Here is a 20,933-nt window from a genome sequence, read left to right on the forward strand (position 1 = left end):
ACGCAGTTTCCCCTGTTGAAATCTGTTACTGTTCGCCACTTGTTTTCAATCATTCAATCAGTGTTTGTGAGTCGTGGAATGTCTTGAGAAGTGATGTACTGTAATCTGGTGATTGTCCGCGATGGACGCTGTCTGTCAGTGCAGTGTGAGTTGACCTATATATAGTCGGTATAAAATGTCTACATTTTTTACATTTTTGAAAAATTACTCCAAGTAAAATTTTCCCAGGAAGCTCTTAAAGCAACACCAAAGCACTTTTCCTCTTCGGTCCCCCTACAGGTTGGAAGCGGAATTGTCCATTACCGCTGTCGTAAATAATTTAGCCTATACCGTCGCACGCACGCTATTTGTTTATCCAGCACCGGCTTTGGAAATAACGATGTCCAAGACAAGGTAGAGTATGTTGCATGATTTTATGAAAGTATAATGTATTGCGACATCAGAAACGGCTATTTTTTATACAGGCTCCACCTATCGGCTATAGTAACGCTTACCGTAAAGCAAGTCAAATGTGTAGTTTCTTATGTCTCATTCGAACTACAGATCCACTACACGATCTGGCAAACTTGCATAGTGCGGTTATAGCCGTTAGAGGGCCGCAAAGCGAATGCAGAAGTGCCGTTAATCCTGTTACGAGTTGCTGAACCACTGAAACGATTTTGGAAACATTATTTTAAGGTACAAAAGAATCTTTGGTGTTGCTTTAAGAATTTTTTTTCTAACCCTCATACGGCCCTCATTTCAACTTTACATAAAGGGTCTTTGGGTCCCACACATTTGCAGAGATATTTTTTTTTATATACAAATGTCATTTTTTATGTTTAATTCTAAACTATACATTTATGCTGTGTTTTGGGGGATTTATGGTACTTTTTTATACAACAACATTACTCAACATTAATTTGTCTGGTCAGCTGCTCCTATCACAACTTTTTTTATATATTTTGTGAATATATATATATATATATATATATATATATATATATATATATATATAAACATTATAAAATACATTAAAATCAGTATTTTATATTATATAATATTATGTAAATATTATTTGTTGTTGTTGTTGTTCGAAGTGTTTATTTGCAATAAAGCCACATATATTTGCAAATATAAAACTAAAATGCCTCTAAAAAAATAAGTTGTATTCATAAATTATTTATTTCAATAAACCAAATGTAAAAAAATCACTAACTTCAGATTAATAAATTATTTAAAAATATATATGTAAACAAAACCAATTGTTGGAGTTGGGGTTAGGGTTGTGTGTGTGTGCGCGCATGTGTTTGTGCGTGTGTGTTAGATCTCACCTCTTCAATGTCTGCATTTGTGGCTGATTTTGTTTGCCAAATTCTATAAATATGCTGTCTGTTGCAGTCACACTTGTGTGTATTTTTGTGGTATGTAAAATCAGGTTTTTAATGTTGTTTATATGTCTATGTGGCGTTTTTAATATGATTTAAGATAAACCATGTGCAAATTTATGTCAACACCATTGCTGAGTATTTTCTTGTTAAAACTGCAGTGATCTAAAGACAGTCTCAAAAATTCCGTTTGAAGGCGCGGGTGTTTCTGACGTCACAAACTACCTTGTAACCAATCAGGTCAACGTGTGGGCGGGCTTTAGCATATCAATACTATGCCGTAAAGCAGTGGAGTCTCAAGAGAAGCCAGGTTATCCAGATATATTTTTCTGTTGGTATGAAAAATCTGGTATTTAGCCATATAGCATGTGTATGATGTATATTACAATGTTATGATGAAATATGCCTTTCTCCACTGACGTCCTGAGTTGTTCGAAGCATTTCTAAGGATACTGATTGTTAGATGACAGCATGCGTGGGGGCCCCCACCTTATAATGGGCCCTATCGCAGATTTGCCTATAAATAGAAAAATTTAAACAAAGTCTGTCTCAAGTTTCAAATTCTGTCGAAAACAATTTAAAGATAATTTCGACTTTTTAATCTCACAATTCTGAATCTTTTTTCTTTTGCAATTGCGAGTTATATATCTAAATTCTGAATGATTTTCTCTAAATTGCGAGTTATGAATTCCAATTCTGAGGGGGAAAATATATATATATATTTTTTTTGTTAATGTCTTCTGACTTTACGACACGCAATGGGCTTTATGCACAGCTGCACTACTTCCTGAACTTCAGCCAGCTCTTTGTTTCCTGTCTGTCATTATTGGACAAACTGATTAATCCAGGTGTGCCTGACCTCAGTAACAATAATCAGACACACCTGGATTAATCAGTTTGTCCAATAATGGCAGACAGGAAACAAAGAGCTGGCTGAAGTTCAGGAAGTAGTGTAGCTGTGTATAAAGCCCATTGCGACTTTATATTATGCAATTCTGGGGGAAGGGGATCACTACTAGATGGTACTCAAGCTTCTTGAGTTAGACATACATGTGAAGTAAGAGGAGAAGAGTGGGAGAGAATGTTGAACATGTGCTTGCATGTTATCCTGCTTGTGCATAACAGTTATTAAAAGTTTCCTAAGAGGAATATACTTGCTTGTGCTTCTCGTCATGAAGACATAACACTGCGTGGGTCCTCTTTACTAGTTACAGCAGATAGGGTTGCCACCTCTCCTGGTTTTACCGAGATTGTCTTTCTTTTTAATAACCTGTCCCGGGAAATTGATCCACTCTCCCGGGACACTGAATGTCCCGGTTTTGGAAAAGTGAATATGTTCAATTTACTATTTTCTCTCCACTTGAAATAGCCTATGCGTTGTGCACAGAGCAGTCGGTGTCTCTTGTGTGTAGAATGCGCTATCATTGGCTCTGTAGGGAGTAGGGACGTGTGACGTTGTCACAGTGTCTGGTTTGTGTTCCCTGGGTAACCACTAGAGGTCCTCTTCCCCCACGGTGTCTTTCACTCATAACTACATTTCCCATCATCCTGTTCTGTCACTCATTTATCATTGCATTCAGCTGTTTCCCGTCACCTTGTTAGTATCTGTGTGTATATATACCCTGTTTGTTTAGTCATTGTCATGGAGTCCTTGTATATTTTCACACCACTTCTGGTAGTCTGTTTTCGCCTGTTCTTGTTTTTGGATTGCCTTATTGGATTTTGACCCTTGCCTGGACTGGATTGTGAGTACGGATTACCCTATTAAAATACTGCATTTGGATCTTACCTTTCCCTGTGTGTGATCGTGACAGAAACCAGACACTGTGACAGACGTAGGCTATGTCACGTAGACTATCTAGCGCGTCTGTCTTGGCAGCTACTAGGCCTACTACAGGCGGCAATTAGAGAAGCAGTGAAGGAGATTGTACGTCGTTCGTTAGCGTTAACATGGGTGGCAAGACGGAGGACGAAGATGACAGTGTGTTCACAAAGACTGACAGGCCAGTTCAAAAGAAAATGAAATGTTCAACATACTTTAATAATGAATGGGTGAAAAATGACTGTCGCCGAATTAACAGCTACCTATCACGGTGTGTGACATGGCCATAGCTATCTGTCAACTGACTGTGGGAACAAGGTCAGTGCAAAAATATTCAGTGACTCTGATATTGCAAGACGTCTCGTGGCAGAACTAAAAGTGAGGCCTTAGTGGAAAATGTGTTGGCACCATTTAGTCAGCAAAGATTAGCAGCAGAGTTGCAGAAAGTGCACTATTTTGCGATGTTCTGATGCGTCCAATTCTGGGCACACAAAATCCGTCTCCCTACACGGTCCAGTATTTCTATGTGTAACCGTGGCGTTTCTGCCTGACTTAGTCCCGACTACGCCACCGGGGTTATATACACACGGAAATCACAGCAACACAAGTTCAAATAGACAATACTTGATAGAAGAACGAAGACGTGGCCTTCAAGCTCAAATAATTTTATTGACAATGAAGCATAATTCTCTGAATCAAGCACTTTTAACTATTAATAATATAAAAAGAGGAATAAGAATTTAATACACATAGACATTAGGTCAATTAGATTTCACAACCCACCCGTCTTACAGTAGGAGGGACCAAGCCTGTGTGAAAAAGAGGGAAAATCATTGGGCCACGGACCCGCCGCCCTAAGAGTACACACCACACGTGCACGGTTCTCAATGAGATTAATAAAACCACTTCTAAGAAAAGTACAGTGAATAATACAAACCACTCTACACTCCCAAACCAATACACATGCAGTGCAGGAAATCTCACGCCACATGCAGTGAAGGGAAAAGCCCAGACGACCCCAGAGAAAGGCACTCCCACACAGGCTGGCTCCTAAGACAAAAAGGGATATAGATTAAAACTCTCATTTACGCATCACATACACCACAGCGGTTGGTCTAAGCCAAACTCAAATGATAAAAACAATTTACAAAAATAAATCATAAACAAAACAGCAGGGCCTAGACGTCAGAGGTCCACATGTATAGGACTCCAAACAGAAAGATCTGCCAAGTAAACACAAAAAAAGAAAACCTAAATACCAAACAAACAATATTAGTATTTGGAATACAAATCCAAATAAACCCCCTACGATGTCAATCCTATAAATCATCATAATCATTCAAACTACATAATTGGTAGGTTCGGCTCATTGCTGACACACACACATACCTCTGATAAAATCCAAAAGTGAAATATAAACTGGGTATTACAGCTCGTTGCTATGGGTTAAACACGGCATCCAGCGCTCGACACTAACCCCATTCAAACGCTCACGCGCTCTCACTCTTGCATCCAGGACTTCCTCCCTGCGTGTAACAGAATCAACCATGTAAACAAACTAAACGTCTTTATATATTACAACACAATACCGCACTCACACCCAACACACACACACACACACACACATACCTCTGATGTACTCCAAAAGTGAATTATAAACTGGGTAATACAGCTCGTTGCTATGGGTTAAACACGGCATCCAGCGCTCGACACTAACCCCATTCAAACGCCCACGTGCTCTCACTCTTGCATCAAGGACTTTCTACCTGCGTTTAACACAAATTCAATAATATAAATAGACTAAACATCTTTATGTATTACAACAAAATACCACACTCACACCTTGCTATGGCGCTTCGGGGTCACAATACCGGAAGGAGACGGAAAAGGTCAGAACGTCAGGAGGTTGTAACATCTACTGACTGTTGCGCTATTTATAGTGAAATAAACACTCGCCCACCCCGTACAGAATCCTCATTCACTCGGTCACATATGCATCCGAGGGTGTGAAGTATGGATTGTTAGACTTTTACGACGATTCCAACAAATCTAGTGAAGCCATAATGTAATGACTGAGACAAGTCAGACACAAGTATTTGTTATAGTTTAACAAATGATATTTAAAACTCACTCTGGGATCTGTGGCCCCATCCCCCCCAAACAGGGCAAGAAGGTCTTAGTTACCATGACCACGATCAGATAAGTTGGTTTTATGACTGTTAGCAATGTGAACAGGGCCCCTGCCACAAGACCTACAGACATTAGAACAGACTTTCCTGCATTCATTTATCGATGAACTGATTAACATGAAATGAACATGCATTCCAGAACATTTTGTGAATGATTTACTGTCTTGTGTTGTGTCTATTAATACTATTATCTGTTGATACTATTATCTCTTTGATACTATGTATTTTATTATAGAACCAACGGTCAATGTAACCTCACTTATACCATGTTTGGTCTCTATAAATTGGTACTTTGAAGATCGAAATGATTGTGTACATGATATGCCGATAGCTGCGCAACATATTAGTATTACAAGAATCTTTCTTAGTTTCTTCATCAGAAACCATGCAAATGAGCACGCTTAGAACAAAGACTCATAAATCAACAATAGAGGAATTTTCCCGCTTGGAAATTCCACCCTTCTCATTGGTCAAGCAAACCCGGAGAGGTGGGGCCTTTCTCAGGCTTTATTAGAGACAAATTCACAGTGACCTCTCTCTCTTCTTCTGGCCTCTACTGCTGCTTCTTCAGGTTGATTGTCTGTGGGGACCCTGCAAGTATCAATTTTAATGAGGTGCTCTGAAAATGATAAGCTTATGGTTCTTTTCATAGTTAAATTTATCTTTTCCATAGTTTCATTTCCTGCTTCCAGTTCCATTCTATCACTCATCATTTTACCTATGCATGTATGTATGTTTGTTTAGTTTAGTTATGTTTGTGATTTAGTTAATAAAACTTGTGCACAATATGTATTTGGTTCTGATTCTCTGCTTGCAACAAAGTCCATTTTACGATCTTGATCTTGTTACATGCTCTAAGCACTGTCCATACTAAGAAATAATTATTTTTCGGTGGCCATGAAAGATACGCTTTTCTTAGAATAAATTAATAATCAAAAGAGTTTGTTGGAACTTATTAATTTAGCTAAATTAATAATCAAAAGAGTTTGTTGGAACTTAATAATTTAGCTAAATTAATAATCAAAAGAGTTTGTTGGAACTTATTAATTTAGCTACCTCAAGGTAATCCAAATATTAATAATGAATCATAACTGATAATTATGAGTTATTATTAATATTTCCCCTTTGAGCTAACTTGTTACACATATTCAAACTAATGGCGCTTTTCCACTACACAGTACCAGCTCGCCTCGGCTCGCCTCGACTCGGCTCGGCTCGGCTCGGCTCGCTTTTCGCTCCGTTTTCCATTGCAGATAGTACCTCCACAATAGTACCTGGTCGACATAGCGACGCCGCAGGAAACTGCCGTGACTTAATCTTTTACGCGAGACGCGCGAGACACACCCGCTACCCACACACACAGGACAATGGAGGAAATCGAGTGTATGCTGTTTTTGGATGTTTTTGTTTTTGTTTTTGCTGTTTTTTATTCAGGATACTCCGTCTGGCGCGTGCAATGATGACGCAGTGAATAGTGACGATTCTCTCTGACCAATCAGCAGTCTGCCTTGTTTTCACGTCACATTTTAGTATCGCCTCAGCTCGCTTAGAACCTCGCCGGAGGTGGTACGAAAAAAAGTACCTGGAAGCAGGTACAGGTACAACTTTTACACAGTGGAAAACCAAACAGAGCCGAGTCGAGTCGAGTCGAGGCGAGCTGGTACTGTGTAGTGGAAAAGCGCCAAAATAGTGTCTATTACTGAGAACATTGGACTTTCAGTCAGCCAGATCAGTGTCTATGGTGTAGATAACGCATCAGTTAATTATGGTCGGCACAACTCAGTTTTTCAGAAACTCAGAGAAGCTAACCCACAAATTGTGAAGGGCAACTGCAAGTGTCACATCATAAACAACACTGTCAAAGCAGCTAATCGTGTCTTTAGTGCTGGAGGGTGTGACGTGGAGGCCTTTGTGCTGAAGGTGTTTAGTGAATTCAGTTGTTCTAAAAAAGTGAAATTGCTTAAGGACTTCTGTGAATTTACTAATACAAAATACAGGGAGATTCTGAGACATGTCCCCACACAGAGGATTTTAGAGTGTTGGCCAGCTTTAAAGTCTTATTATGTCTCCCTGGGAAAAGAGGACTGCCCAGTATCATCTGGACATTTGTGTGTGTGGTGCAAGTGATGCAGAAAATGTGGACTGTACTGTAGCTGAATGCATCCTGGCATTCATGCCCAATGTGATGCAAGAATTTGATTAATCTATTAGGGTGCTTGAGGGTGACAGTGCGACAGTGCTACTGTGATTGACGTTTAGTCTGTGAACCGATTGCACAGTCAGCTGATCGCAAGGCGCACAGACAAATTCTATGGAAGCAAAACAAATACTGAAAAACCTTTTACCCCAGCAACAGAAACAGTTCAGGAGCCTGGTAGACGGAGAACTTCTCACTTTTTGAGAAGGCAGTGCTATATCTTGAGGATAAATTTGACTTCAATTACTAGGTTCTTGCACACATTGGCTGTCTCAGCCTTCATGGAGGACAATCACTCAGTGGTCAGAGTTGGATGTGTTAGTGGAAAAACTGGCCCTGGATGTTGAAGAAGACAAGCTGTATGGTGATTTAGTCATTCTGAATGAGGTGTTACACACCATTCCAACAGACCTTACCCCAGACAGAAAGTGGACCTATTTTTTTAGCAAGGCAACTGAATCCACTGAGCTGCTGAAAGTATTTGCTTTTGTTTTTCCATACCAGTCAGCAATGCCTATGCAGAAAGAGTGTTCAGTCATATGGAGGATGTTTGGTCTGATAAAAGAAACAGACTGTCAGTTGTAATGGGGAAGTCTGAGCTTCAGGTCAGATTGAAATTTCTAATTGTCATGCACTGAATTCAAGACATTAATTGAAGAACAAAAACCACTGATAGCTGCAGCAAAGGGAAACGCCAAGTATAGATGGAAGACTAAGCTAAGCTAAGCTAAGGCCTATTTATGTATGATTTTGTTATTCCAATGTCTGATTGAGACAAATAAATAAAATAAAAGGCTAAATAAAAGTGCCTATAGATGTGGCTAAGGTATGTGGTAAATGCAAATCTAATGTCCCCCCCCCCCCCCCCACACACACACACATTTACCTCAGAAAAGCCTTTCAAATGACCAAACTTGATATTCAGCTAGAAAAAAAAACCTTAGAAAAGAAAATGTAGCTAAATATATGCAGTAGCCTACTACTGTAAATATTCATTAGCCTATATTTTGACTTAACCTTATGGCGAACGGAAACATGGTTTGTGTAACATTAGCAACACATTATTAGCTGTTTGATAACATAGTCAAGCAACAGACTAATCATATTAATTACTGTTATGTGTCAGACGTTGTAAAGAGCAATACCATTGTGCAGCGTTTACCTCAGTAAGTTCAACCTAGTAAATTTCTGAGCTGGTGGACTGGTGTGAGTGGAGCACTGGCGGAGCTCTCACAACTGCTGTTTTTGTCTCTTTTTTTTATGGACAAATATTTTTTTTTAAACGCTGAACCGTCTCTTTAAGACCACAAAAAACGTGAGACTTTTCAGACGAACACTCCAACTTCACCTCAGTGCCAGGCGCAAGTCAAACGAGTGCGGAAATGTGCAAGTGCCGAATGAGCTTCAGCAGAACATCAGACAGTGATATGTGATATGTGCATAATGCACATAGTAAATATAGAGTCAATCTTTCTCAACTGGTGGGTTGCAAGACCGTTATGAGTAAGTCGAATAGTGTGCAGTCAACAACAAACGTAATTCTCTTTTTTTCTGATGCTACTTTTATTTTAGAAGACGTGTGAAAGCTTGTGACACTTATGTCAGATGCTGAGAAAAGGGCGTTGTCCTTATTCAGTTGGCTATCTTTGATGAGATGTTGTCAGGCCAAATGTCAGTAAAACTAACTAACTTTCCTGTCATACGGCTGATAGCCGTTGTACTGTGCTTGCGGTACGCACATCACGCACAAATGCGGCGTGCTGTAGCCGTAGTTGTCGTCAATTAACTCAAAAGGCGATTAAAGCAGTCAAAACTGCATGCATGTATTTGTTATATATGCGTCCCATGTGTCTGGATTAAAATTCTGCTATGTGAGATCACAATATAAGGCACAAACTGGTATGTAATGTTTTAATGTCCAAATAAATGTGAGCACTGTGCATTTGTAGGCTACTAGACGATATAGGCATTCATTTTGCGTTAATTTGTAAAGGACAAACAAAAATGGATCATTTTTAAATCTATCAAATAAATAATTTTACATTCTGGCAACATTACATTATGAAAAACATAACATTTTACATTATGTGCTGTTGACTTCCGCCTTGTTCACATTCTTGCACATGGGGATTCAAAAGAGAACTTTTGTTTTCCTTTTTAATTTAGGTATGATAGAACTGTTGCAATTATATATTTTGACAACTAATATAGAAAGTTAAACTTTTTTTTTGAAAAACTCAGAATTGGTTGAAGAGTTCATTGATTATATAAAACGCGTTGAAGGTTGAATAATCTTTGGACTACAGTATTTATCTGCATGTTATCTCATCCATGAAGATGCAACAATGTAGAACAAGCTATTGGATATTTTGAGAACCAGAACCAAGGTAACTGAGCAAGTTGAACTTTAGCTATAGTGTGTGCCCTTTTATTACTATTTAATTAATTTTAATATGAGGTGGTGGGTAATAATAAAAAAAAAATATAAAATTCACTCAGTATTCCATGATTCCTAATTCACTACTTTCTCAATTACAATTAAGTACAAATTAACTTTATTCAGTTGTGTAGGCACTAAAACAGTCCAATACATTATCAAATTATTTTTTATGATAAAATAATTAAGATTTCTGTGCCACCCCAGACCTATGAAAAAATCCTGGCTCCGCCACTGGAGTGGAGGCGGGGCTCATTAGCATATTCATGGTCTGCATATACTAAAAGATGTAAGGGTGTAGAGTTACATTCAAGCTATTTTAAAACATGGAGAAATCCATTACATTATTTTAGTGCACGACTTGGAAGCAAACCCCCACTGACGCGAAGTGCATTAAAATGGTCTAATGCAGGGGTGTTCAATAAAATTTCCAAGAGGTCCAATCTCTATATTGCCTTCCTAGTGGACAATACTTTTTTGGAACAGTTATTGCTACATTTCCATCGAGGCAGTAGTACTTCATAAATGAAAGAAGAAGAAAAAAAAACTAAACACAGCGATTTACCAAAAAAAGTAAACATTTCTCCCAACTGGATATGAATATAGCCTACTAAATGATGCAAGGGTGTAGAGTTACATTCAAGCTATATGGCATGATTTTTTTTTTCACAGGAAAAACGTTTAAATAAGCTATGTCATTTTGGTGATCAAAGATAAGTTTTAAGGGATAAAATGATTGACTTCTCCTCAGACTCTACTCTTGCTGCCAGATTGAGGACACACAACAGGAGCGAGTGCAATTGACAATGGAAGGCGAGGAGACTTACACACTTGTAAGTTAGTTGTTCAAGTTTTTCACAGACGAAAACATGTCGATAACTAAATAAAAACTAGTTTTGAATGACAAAAACTATGACGAAAATCTATTGACATTTTCGTCAACGAATAAAAACGAGACGAAAATGTTAGTGACGATTTGGGAAGCGATCTAGTCAGAATTGATGTCCTGCGTTTGTGGTAGATGCGCACTTTTGTACTGTAACGTGCTGATCTACCCAGCGGGACACTAGATGTCGCCTTGTCTACGGCAGTTCATTGGAACGAATGTCTTTAAGGCGACATCTAGTGTATATATCTATGCACCAGTCTGCGTACACGTCAGATCAGATCACTTGGACATGGCTGTGTATAAGAGGTAAAAACGATATAAATACTGTTCGTTTTCTCACACAAACCGCTCGTTTCGTGTCTTAGGCCATCAATGTGTACTTACGATGGGGAATTGTTTAATTTGGACGACGGGGAATTGTTTTAATTTGAACTCTGTGCATGCTCTTTGAAGTGGTGACCATAGACCTGCATTATATGACTGACAGACAAGAACGGTTTGACCTAAAAATATCAAAATTGAAACTACTGCGGAAAAAAAGACACCTACATCTTGGATGCCCTTGAGGTAAGCTAAAACATACCAAAAATAAATTTCAAAGTGAACTATCCCTTTAAAGGGTAACTAAACCCTAAACCAACTTTTTTTAGTTAATGAGCTGTAAGAATGGGGCTTTATTTGTGCTGTTCATTGATTCGAGTAACTTTTTTGACATTTGGGTATAAAATGTTTTAATTCTACAATATATGGTGTAAAAACGTCTGAGTGCTGCCCTCTTCAGGTTGAACGGTGGCTACTGCAGTTGAATTTTCCTATTGGATGTTTGCGGTACTGCATGACGTAAGCGGTACTACGTGACGTAAGCAGGTTCCAGCTCACCACACCCTTGGTACGAGCTACCACGCCCTTGGTAGTATTAAAAACCACCTTGTTTCGTCAAAACCACTGTAGCGAGTCAGGAGTTGGAATTGCGAGTATTGAAAACGATCAGGATAAAGTAGAAATGGGCTTCTCCACACAGCTCACGCTGAAAAGTGACGCAGTGCCAAACGCTTCTCCTCCTGCATGGACTCCACCACTGCAGTCTTGATGTGACTGATCATATATATTTTAATCACAATTTATGGTTAGGCTAAAGTTAATCCTCTGGGGTCGACAAACGCGTCTGCGCATTTTGCTGGATTTTTTCACATAGCGGCAAATTATGAATATGCCTACAGAGAGCGCGCGCTATTGACGTCAACTCAATAAAACTCATCAGATGCATGTACTTTACGTCGTCTTGCGACCCTGTGAGGAAGTATTTATTTTCACTCAGACACTGGCCCCATTCTCCCTTGCACGGCTGCTTCGCTAGCATCGTCGGATACCGATCGCGATGCGGGAGTTAAGACCGCAGTTTGAGCCAGCAGCTCGAATTGATATGGCTCTGGCCCTGTGTCCACAAACAATTCACCCTCCTCCACTTCAGGTGAAGTTGGGGGAGAAAAGTCCTCGACTTCAAATGACAGCTCTGTTGCAAAGCTACTTGCGTCACTCCAGTCACTCCCCATTTTAGAGTCTGACAGCAGCTGTCAATCAATCCGTCACTGCGGGTCTCAGGTGCACGCCCCCCTGCTCAGCCCCACCCTTGGTTCGTCCCCTCTATCTCCGCTGGGGTCTGCCTACTTTTCCAGCATTTTTCAAATATTGCCAGTGGGTGGAGTCAGGCTCTGACCAGGTGTTTACTTCAGCGGAGATGGAGGGAACGAACCGAGGGCGGGGCTGAGCGGGGGGGCGTGCACCTGAGACCCGCAGTGACGGATTAATTGACAGCTGCTGTCAGACTTTAAAATGGAGAGTGACTCACGTAAAGTACATGCATCTGATGAGTTTTATCAAGTTGATGTCAATAGTGCACGCTCTCTCAAGGCATATTCATATTTTGCCGCTATGTGAAAAAATCCAGCAAAATGAGCCGGCGCGTTTGTCGACCCCAGAGGATTAACTTTAGCCTAACCATAAATTAGGTTTACACCGCTGCGGTGGTGGAGTCCATGCAGGAGGAGCAGCGTTTGGCACTACGTCGCTTTTCAGCGCGAGCTGTGTGGAGAAGCCCATTTCCACCTCTATTGCGTTGGAGAAGCAATCCCGTGTAAAATGCAGGTTGCACTCTTGAGCTCTAGGCGGGAACTCACGGTCTTCCAGGCCAAGTGCATGCAACCACTGGCACCTAATTTCCAAGTCTGCTGAAAAGCAATGCAGTCCTGCAGTGCTGTTGCAACCAGCAACACTACACCTACGTACCCTCCTGACCACTGTACTAAATACAGATAAATCTACGCTAACTTGAAGCTATCCTAACTGATGCAATACTATGCGTGGTAGCTCGTACCAAGGGTATGGTGAGCTGGAACCTGCTTACGTCACGGAGAACCGCTTACGTCACGCAGTACCACAAACATCCAATAGGAAAATTCAACTGCAGTAGCCACCGTTCAAACTGACGAGGGCAGCACTCAGACATTTTTATACCATATATTGTAGAATTAAAACACTTTATACTCAAATGTCAAAAAAGTTACTCGAATCAATGAACAACACTAATAAAGCCCCATTCTTACAGATTAACTAAAAAAAAGTTGGTTTAGGGTTTAGTTACCCTTTAATATTGATCAAGCAACAAAAGAAAAAGAGAAAAGCATTCACTGCTCGTTAATAGCTTTAAAAAGGATTAATTACATTTAATTCATACAAATAAATATGTCTGCTTGAAGGAATAAAGAATGATGTATGCAAGTAGTTATAAAGATTGCATAAATCATTCATTGAAAATAACACTGTGTTCTACTTTAGGAAAAGTGGTTTTATTTAATTTTAAGATATTTAAGTCACAGTATAGTTAAATCTGTATCTGTATTGCATGTTCAAACTTTAAAATCATTCATATTAACAGGTTAATAGATGTTTTCTCCGAGAGAAATTTTAAATGAATGCATTACAATTTAACTAAACCCATTATATTTTAGTCGACTAAAATATTATTGTATTTCGTCGACTAAAACTAAAACAATTGAGATGTCTAAAATATGACTAAAACTAAATGGCATTTTAGTCAAAAGACTATGACTAAAACTAAATCAAAATTTGCTGTCAAAATTAACACTGTTTTCATTCACCTCCATTCTCCCCACCACCACCAGAATTGTCCCTTCCCATACCTCCCAGGGGGTCGGCTGCGCCCCTGCCCTCGGATTGCGAGTTACAGACTACGCCAAAGAACTTTATATCACAATACTTGCTTGCTGGGCTGTTAATAAATGTATGCTTTGTTACGTGATTTTGCCTCTCGAGTCTTTCTGGTTGAACTGGCTGTAGCATTGTTTTTTTAGAGAAACAAGTCTGTGAACTTATGTTTTTTTTTTTTTTTTATAATTGCAAACACATGATGATATTTTTATACTTTAGTACAGTCAAAAAAATTCATACAGCAGCTTTAAAGGCTCTTAGTGTCTTGTATTCCAGGGGATGGTCAGAGGTATTTAAACCAACTAGCATAATGAGACCCCTTTAGATACTTTGGGTTTCAGTTCTTTATTTTTTTTATTACAATTTTACACAACATCCATATCTCATGAGCCAGCATTCAGTCTAAAAATGGTGTAAATTTGTGGGTTTAAGTGTTGCAGTCTTTTGCACCACTCACATTGAGCACAGAAACTCCCCTGCATTCAATAGATGTGTCATGGTTGGTTAGTATAGTTATAGTTAGTTCTCTTACGAGAGGTCTCTCGTACTGCGTAAGATATCTTACGCGAGGGGAAAATCCTTTTCCGCGAGATATTGAAGCCAAAAATTATCCTTAATTTTGTAATAATGCAAAACGCGTTGCAGCAGCAATGCAGACATAGGCGAGACAGCTCGCGCGCCTATTGGCTGCTCTGCGGCAACTGCAGCAGCCTATCGAGCGAGGCCTGGCGTGACGTCAGACCCAATCAGGGCACTTCGCGCCCGCTGCGTCACGTCCCGCCGAAATGGGCGTGGTCTAGGCCTATAAATATCGCTCGCAGGCAGCTATTATCTGATTTTTCATCCTTCAAGCGAAGCACACGCATCGCTGGAGCTGGATTAGAAGCCACGCCGTCGAGAGAGAGCACCTTCAGCGGGACGAGTCACTGAAGTCGCTGGCCGCGCCGCCTTCCTGCCTTCCTGCTGCGCTTTCCGGCGCTTATATCCTTCTCTTTTATTTGCACTGTATTTCTGTGTGTGTGTGTCGCCGCCGCGACACACATTTCTAAAAGAGCTAGCGTCTTTTTAAAGATGCCTTCCTGCGGCTCGTGCAGAGCCACACTCAGCGACGGGGACCGCCACGTGATCTGCGTTTCCTGCCTGGGTGAGGAACATGCAGCTCTCGCGCTCGCTGACGGCGGATGCCCTCACTGCGAGCTGATGGCAATGGCGACTCTGAGGACTCGCCTAGCCGTCTTCACCGAGACTGCTCCCCCGCCCGCCGCGGCGTCGCGCCGTAAAAAGCGCCGTGCCCAGCGGGCCCCGGAACCCTCCCTCAGCCGCCAAAGCTCGCCGGTTCGCCCGCTTGCTTCCCCGGCTTCTTCTGTTTCGCTTCCTGACGGACAGCGGCCGCCGTCTGCTGCCGCTTCCGTTGATATCGCGGATGAGGAAGCCCTGCTGGGAGAGGATGATTCCTGCTCTATCCTGGCGTCAGGCAGTGAGGATTGGGCGGGCTCTGAGGACCCCGCACCCCCTGCCCGCACTTCGTCAGGCAAGAGAGCTTCCATTGAGACGGAACTCATGCGAGTACTCGCACAGGCCGCGGCGAGCCTCGGCCTCGAGTGGTCTTCGCCTGAGCAGCCCGCTCACAACCGGCTGGATGGATTTTTCCTGCCTGGGGAGCGCGCTTCGCCTGTGTCCAGACCGGCGCCTTTTCTTCCTGAGTTACACGAAGAAGTCGCCAAGTCCTGGAGCGCCCCCTATTCTGCTAGAGTGCGTCCTGCTGTTTCTTTGGCATTCTCCGCCGTTGACGATGCCAAAAACAGAGGATACCTCTCGCTGCCGCCGGTTGAAGAGGCGATAGCGGCCCACTTATGCCCGCCCTCCGCTGGACGGCGCGCTAAGCCGGCCCTACCCTCTAAAGCTTGCCGCACGACGTCGAGCTTGCTCCACCGCGCTTTCTCCGCCGCCGGGCAAGCTGCGTCAGCGTTGCACACCATGGCAACGCTCCAGATCTTCCAGGCCGATCTCCTCCGTAAGCTGGATGAGGAAGGACCTGACGCGATCTGTGTGCCGGACTTAAGGAGTGCCACGGACCTCGCTCTTCGTGCTACTAAGTCCGCAGCGCAAGCCATTGGACGGACTATGGCTTCTCTCACCGTGTCTGAGAGACATCTCTGGCTGACGCTCTCGGAAATGGCCGAGTCTGAACGCACCGCGTTCCTCGACGCCCCGCTTTCCGCCACAGGCCTCTTTGGATCCTCCGTCAAAGATTTCGCGGAGAGATTCGCAGAGGTACAGAAAGCGTCTCAGGCTATGAAGCACTTCCTCCCGAAGCGCTCCAGCTCTGCAGCAGGCCGTGCGAAACCGTCTGCTCAGAGCTCACAGCCACAGCCACCGTCCACTGCCTCCACTTCACAGCGCCGCCAGGCCAGAAGCGCGAGACCGCGCTCCCGCTCATCCGGTCGCCGCCCCGCAGGACGCGGCTCGCGACCTAGGATCACGGTGAAGCCGAGGCCCCGAAGTCGTCCTAGCACAGCTAGGAAAACGACGGTGTTCCAGTCCCGCTGCGGCCGGACTCACACCAAAGCTATTCGCTCGTCCAGTTCCAGAAAATGTGACTGTTCCAGTGTTTTCTGCAGCCAACAAGTCGGTTCTGTCACCCGCTTGCCTGCACACAAATGCCGTTTTCACGGCTACCCAGATAAATCCCCAAAAGAGTGTATTTTCTGGTGTCCCGGCCACGGCCGATGGTGTTTCGTGTGTAGTAAGAATGGCCACTGCCCAGTGCCCATCCCTACACATAAGCACAGCCTGTCACACAGGGCTCGCGCACATAAAACCGACTCAGATCGGTTGCGCTTCAAACATGGTGAACGTGCCCACTACCCAGTGCCCACTAACACCACGTTATGCATGTCTCACGGTTTCTGTAAAAACGAAACCAACGTGCACTCGCTTCACGCAAGCGAACGATGCTTTCGGTGTGATAAATGTGCCCGCTGTCCCGCGCCCACATCCACACATAGACATGACAGTTCCCACGGGAACCGCCCAGCCCTCCCCCTCGCGGTTAACCACCGTAGAGGAGTCGAGCGCGGGCAATCTGCCCGCTGTCATCAGCGCGCCCCACGCCTCAAATGTCACGAGCGACACGCTTGTGTTACAGCACACCGAAGCTTCTCCATCGCTGAGCGAGCGGAGCGCGCTTCGTATTCGACCCCTAGCTATCCATGCAGACGCATGGGCAAAGCTACCCGGGGTTTCGAAGTGGGTGCTGAACATTATAGAAAGAGGCTATTCGCTGCAGTTTCGCCGACGCCCTCGCCGCTGTGTGGCGCGCGTCGAGACCACGGTAAAAACAGAAGTAGCACATCTACTTCGAGCCGAAGTGACGAAACTATTGAGCAAAGGGGCCATAGAACCTCTCTCTCAAGATCAGAGCGAGGGAGGGCTATACAGCAGATACTTCCTGGTACCGAAAAAAGACCGGGGTCTCAGACCCATACTAGATCTAAGGCAACTGAACAAAGTGCTTGTGAAGCGACAGTTCAGGATGCTCACGACCAGGCAAATCCTTGTGCAGATTCGCCAAGGAGATTGGTTTGTGTCAATAGATCTGAAAGACGCGTATTTTCAAATACAGATAGCGTCACGTCACAGGCGATATTTGAGATTCGCCTTCGAGGGCCAGGCATATCAGTACACAGTCCTGCCGTTCGGTTTGTCCCTAGCACCCCGTACATTTACGAAGTGCATGGACGCGGCGCTCGCACCCCTCAGAATGAGAGGCATGCGAGTGCTGAACTATTTGGACGATTGGCTGATTCTAGCGCAATCTCGCGCAGTGCTCATAGAACACACGACCATTTTACTCGATCAACTCGAGGATTTGGGTCTGAGTGTCAATTGGGCGAAGAGCTCCCTGTCACCCAGTCAGAAAATATCTTTCCTGGGCACAGAACTGGACTCACTATCCATGATAGCGCGACTATCACAACAGCGCGCGGTAGACATTCGACGCACAGCGAACTCTTTTCGCTGCGGCGCGTCTGTCCCGCTCAAAAGATTTCAGAAGATGCTAGGTCTCATGGCCTCAGCATCGTCAGTGCTCCAGCTGGGTCTGCTACGCATGCGCCCGCTGCAGTTTTGGCTGAAAGCGCGAGTCCCACGCGAAGCGTGGGCACCCGGTTTGCTTCGCCTCAGGGTCAATCAGAAATGCGTTACAGCTCTGAAACCCTGGAAAGCGAACGACTGGTACCAATCAGGTGTAAGCCTGGGGACTTCCTCGAGGGTGAAAGTGGTGTCCACGGACGCGTCCACCTCGGGATGGGGAGCGCTGCTCGAGGGCAGACCGTTCTTCGGCCAGTGGTCAGAACGGGAGAAGCTCCTGCACATAAACTGCCTCGAAATGCTGGCAGTAGACAACGCGCTGACGCGTTTTTGTCCCCAAATAAAAGGTCACCACGTCTTGGTCCGTTCGGACAACATGTCTGTGGTGTCCTACATAAATCGCCAGGGCGGCATCAGATCCGAGAAACTGTACAGGCTGGCAGAACGCCTCCTGGTATGGGCTCAGTGCAACCTGCGCTCGCTCAGAGCAGCGCATGTGCCAGGGATCATGAATATAGGACCAGACAGACTGTCCAGGAACAATGTTCCGGCAGGCGAATGGTCCCTACACCCACAGACAGTCCAACTGCTGTGGAAGAAATTTGGCAGAGCGAAAGTGGACCTGTTTGCGTCTCAAGAAAACGCTCACTGTCAAGAATTTTTCTCCAAGAGCAGGAGCGCGCTGTCCCATGTGTGGCCCCGCCGCCCGCTCTATGCTTTTCCCCCCGTCTCTCTCCTGCCTCAGGTGATAGAACGGATCAGGGAAGAAGGATGCTCAGTACTGCTGGTAGCACCGTTCTGGAAAAACCAACCTTGGTTCCCAGCCGTGATGCAGTTAGCAAGTACTGCCCCGTGGCCAGTACCAGTGAGGAGAGATCTCCTCTCACAGGCCCGCGGCTCGATCTGGCATCCTCACCCGGAACTATGGTCCCTTCATGTCTGGGCCATCAACGGGTACATGTTGGACTCCCTAAAGGAGTATTAAACACGATCACGCAGGCTAGAGCTCCGTCTACAAGACGACTCTATTCTTCGAAATGGTCAGTGTTTTCGGGCTGGTGCACAGCCCGTGGTGTGTCACCCACAAACTGTGATGTGACGGAGGTGCTTTCCTTCCTACAAGAGCTGTTGGATGGGGGCAGGGCCCCCTCCACGCTCAAAGTTTATGTGGCGGCTATAGCAGCGTTCTCAGAAACAACGCTTGGTCAGTCAATAGGAAGGAACGATTTAGTCATCCGCTTCCTTAGAGGAGCTAAGAGACTGAATCCTCCCAGACCTCCCTCAGTCCCCGTATGGGACCTTTCTACGGTTCTGGAAGCCATGAAAGGTGCGCCATTTGAGCCTTTACAGTCAATCGATTTGAAACACCTGTCTTTCAAAACGGTGTTTTTGCTGGCTCTCGCTTCAGTGAAGCGCATAGGGGATCTGCACGCGCTCTCTGTGAGCGCGGCGTGCATGGAGTTTGGGCCCAATGACTCAAAAGTTATACTCAAACCTAAGCACGGTTATGTTCCAAAATCCCTCAACACACCGTTTAGGGCGCAGATTATCTCTCTGTCAGCCCTACCGGTCCCTGATGAGGAAAGAGACGCGAGCCTCCTTTGCCCAGTCAGGGCATCACGAGCTTATGTGTCTCGCTCGTCTGTTTTCAGACAGACGGAACAGCTCTTTGTTTCGTTTAGCGGACGTTCTAAGGGACTAGCCGCGTCGAAACAGAGCCTATCCAGATGGATAGTTGATGCTATAGCGCTGGCATACGCCTCCAAGGGCATGCAGTGCCCTTTGGGTGTCAGAGCGCATTCCACGAGAGGCATGGCCTCTTCGTGGGCCTGGTCAAGTGGGATTGCCTTGCAAGATATTTGTATGGCGGCAGGCTGGGCCTCCCCGTCTACATTTATAAGGTTTTATAACCTAGAGGTTCCCGCCCTGCAGGCCAGGCTGCTGTCGGTCTAAACTACCAGTATTATCTGACCTGATGCGTTCAGCTCAGAATGCTGCGTTTGCTGAGCACAGCTCAATGTTCGACAGTTTAAAGCTGGGCAAACTGTGTAAGACCCACATTTTTTCCCATCAGTTCAGGCCGTACCCCGCCCTGTCTGTATGATGAAATTCGCGTCCCTTCGACGCTACTTTATGTGGAAAAGTGAGGCTGCACCCCTCCTTCTTCCCGGACTCTCTGTGAGTTCACTGAGTGATTGTGCACTATATGTACCCCGGGCTTTCGCCCTTGGGTCTTTGGTGTCAGATCTCAGCATGCACGGCGTTTTACATTGGGTCCCCTAGCGTAAGATATCTTACGCAGTACGAGAGACCTCTCGTAAGAGAACGTACTCGGTTACTAACGTAACCTCGGTTCTCTCTAGAAGAGGGAACGAGTACTGCGTATCTTGCCGTGCATGCACACGCTCTGGTTGCTTCGATGATGAAAAACCAGATAATAGCTGCCTGCGAGCGATATTTATAGGCCTAGACCACGCCCATTTCGGCGGGACGTGACGCAGCGGGCGCGAAGTGCCCTGATTGGGTCTGACGTCACGCCAGGCCTCGCTCGATAGGCTGCTGCAGTTGCCGCAGAGCAGCCAATAGGCGCGCGAGCTGTCTCGCCTATGTCTGCATTGCTGCTGCAACGCGTTTTGCATTATTACAAAATGAAGGATCATTTTTGGCTTCAATATCTCGCGGAAAAGGATTTTCCCCTAGCGTAAGATATCT

At 44.3% G+C, this 20,933-nt stretch overlaps 1 protein-coding gene across 1 annotated transcript in view; it reads left to right on the forward strand.

Annotated features, from left to right (window-relative positions):
* Positions 1–20,933, forward strand: part of LOC309509900 (sialic acid-binding Ig-like lectin 13) — a 94,963-nt gene that overhangs the window by 35,919 nt on the left and 38,111 nt on the right. The window lies entirely within an intron of this gene.

Source organism: Leuciscus leuciscus (genome assembly GCF_965113295.1).
Source record: "Leuciscus leuciscus genome assembly, chromosome: 11".
Taxonomy (NCBI): Eukaryota; Metazoa; Chordata; class Actinopteri; order Cypriniformes; family Leuciscidae; genus Leuciscus; species Leuciscus leuciscus.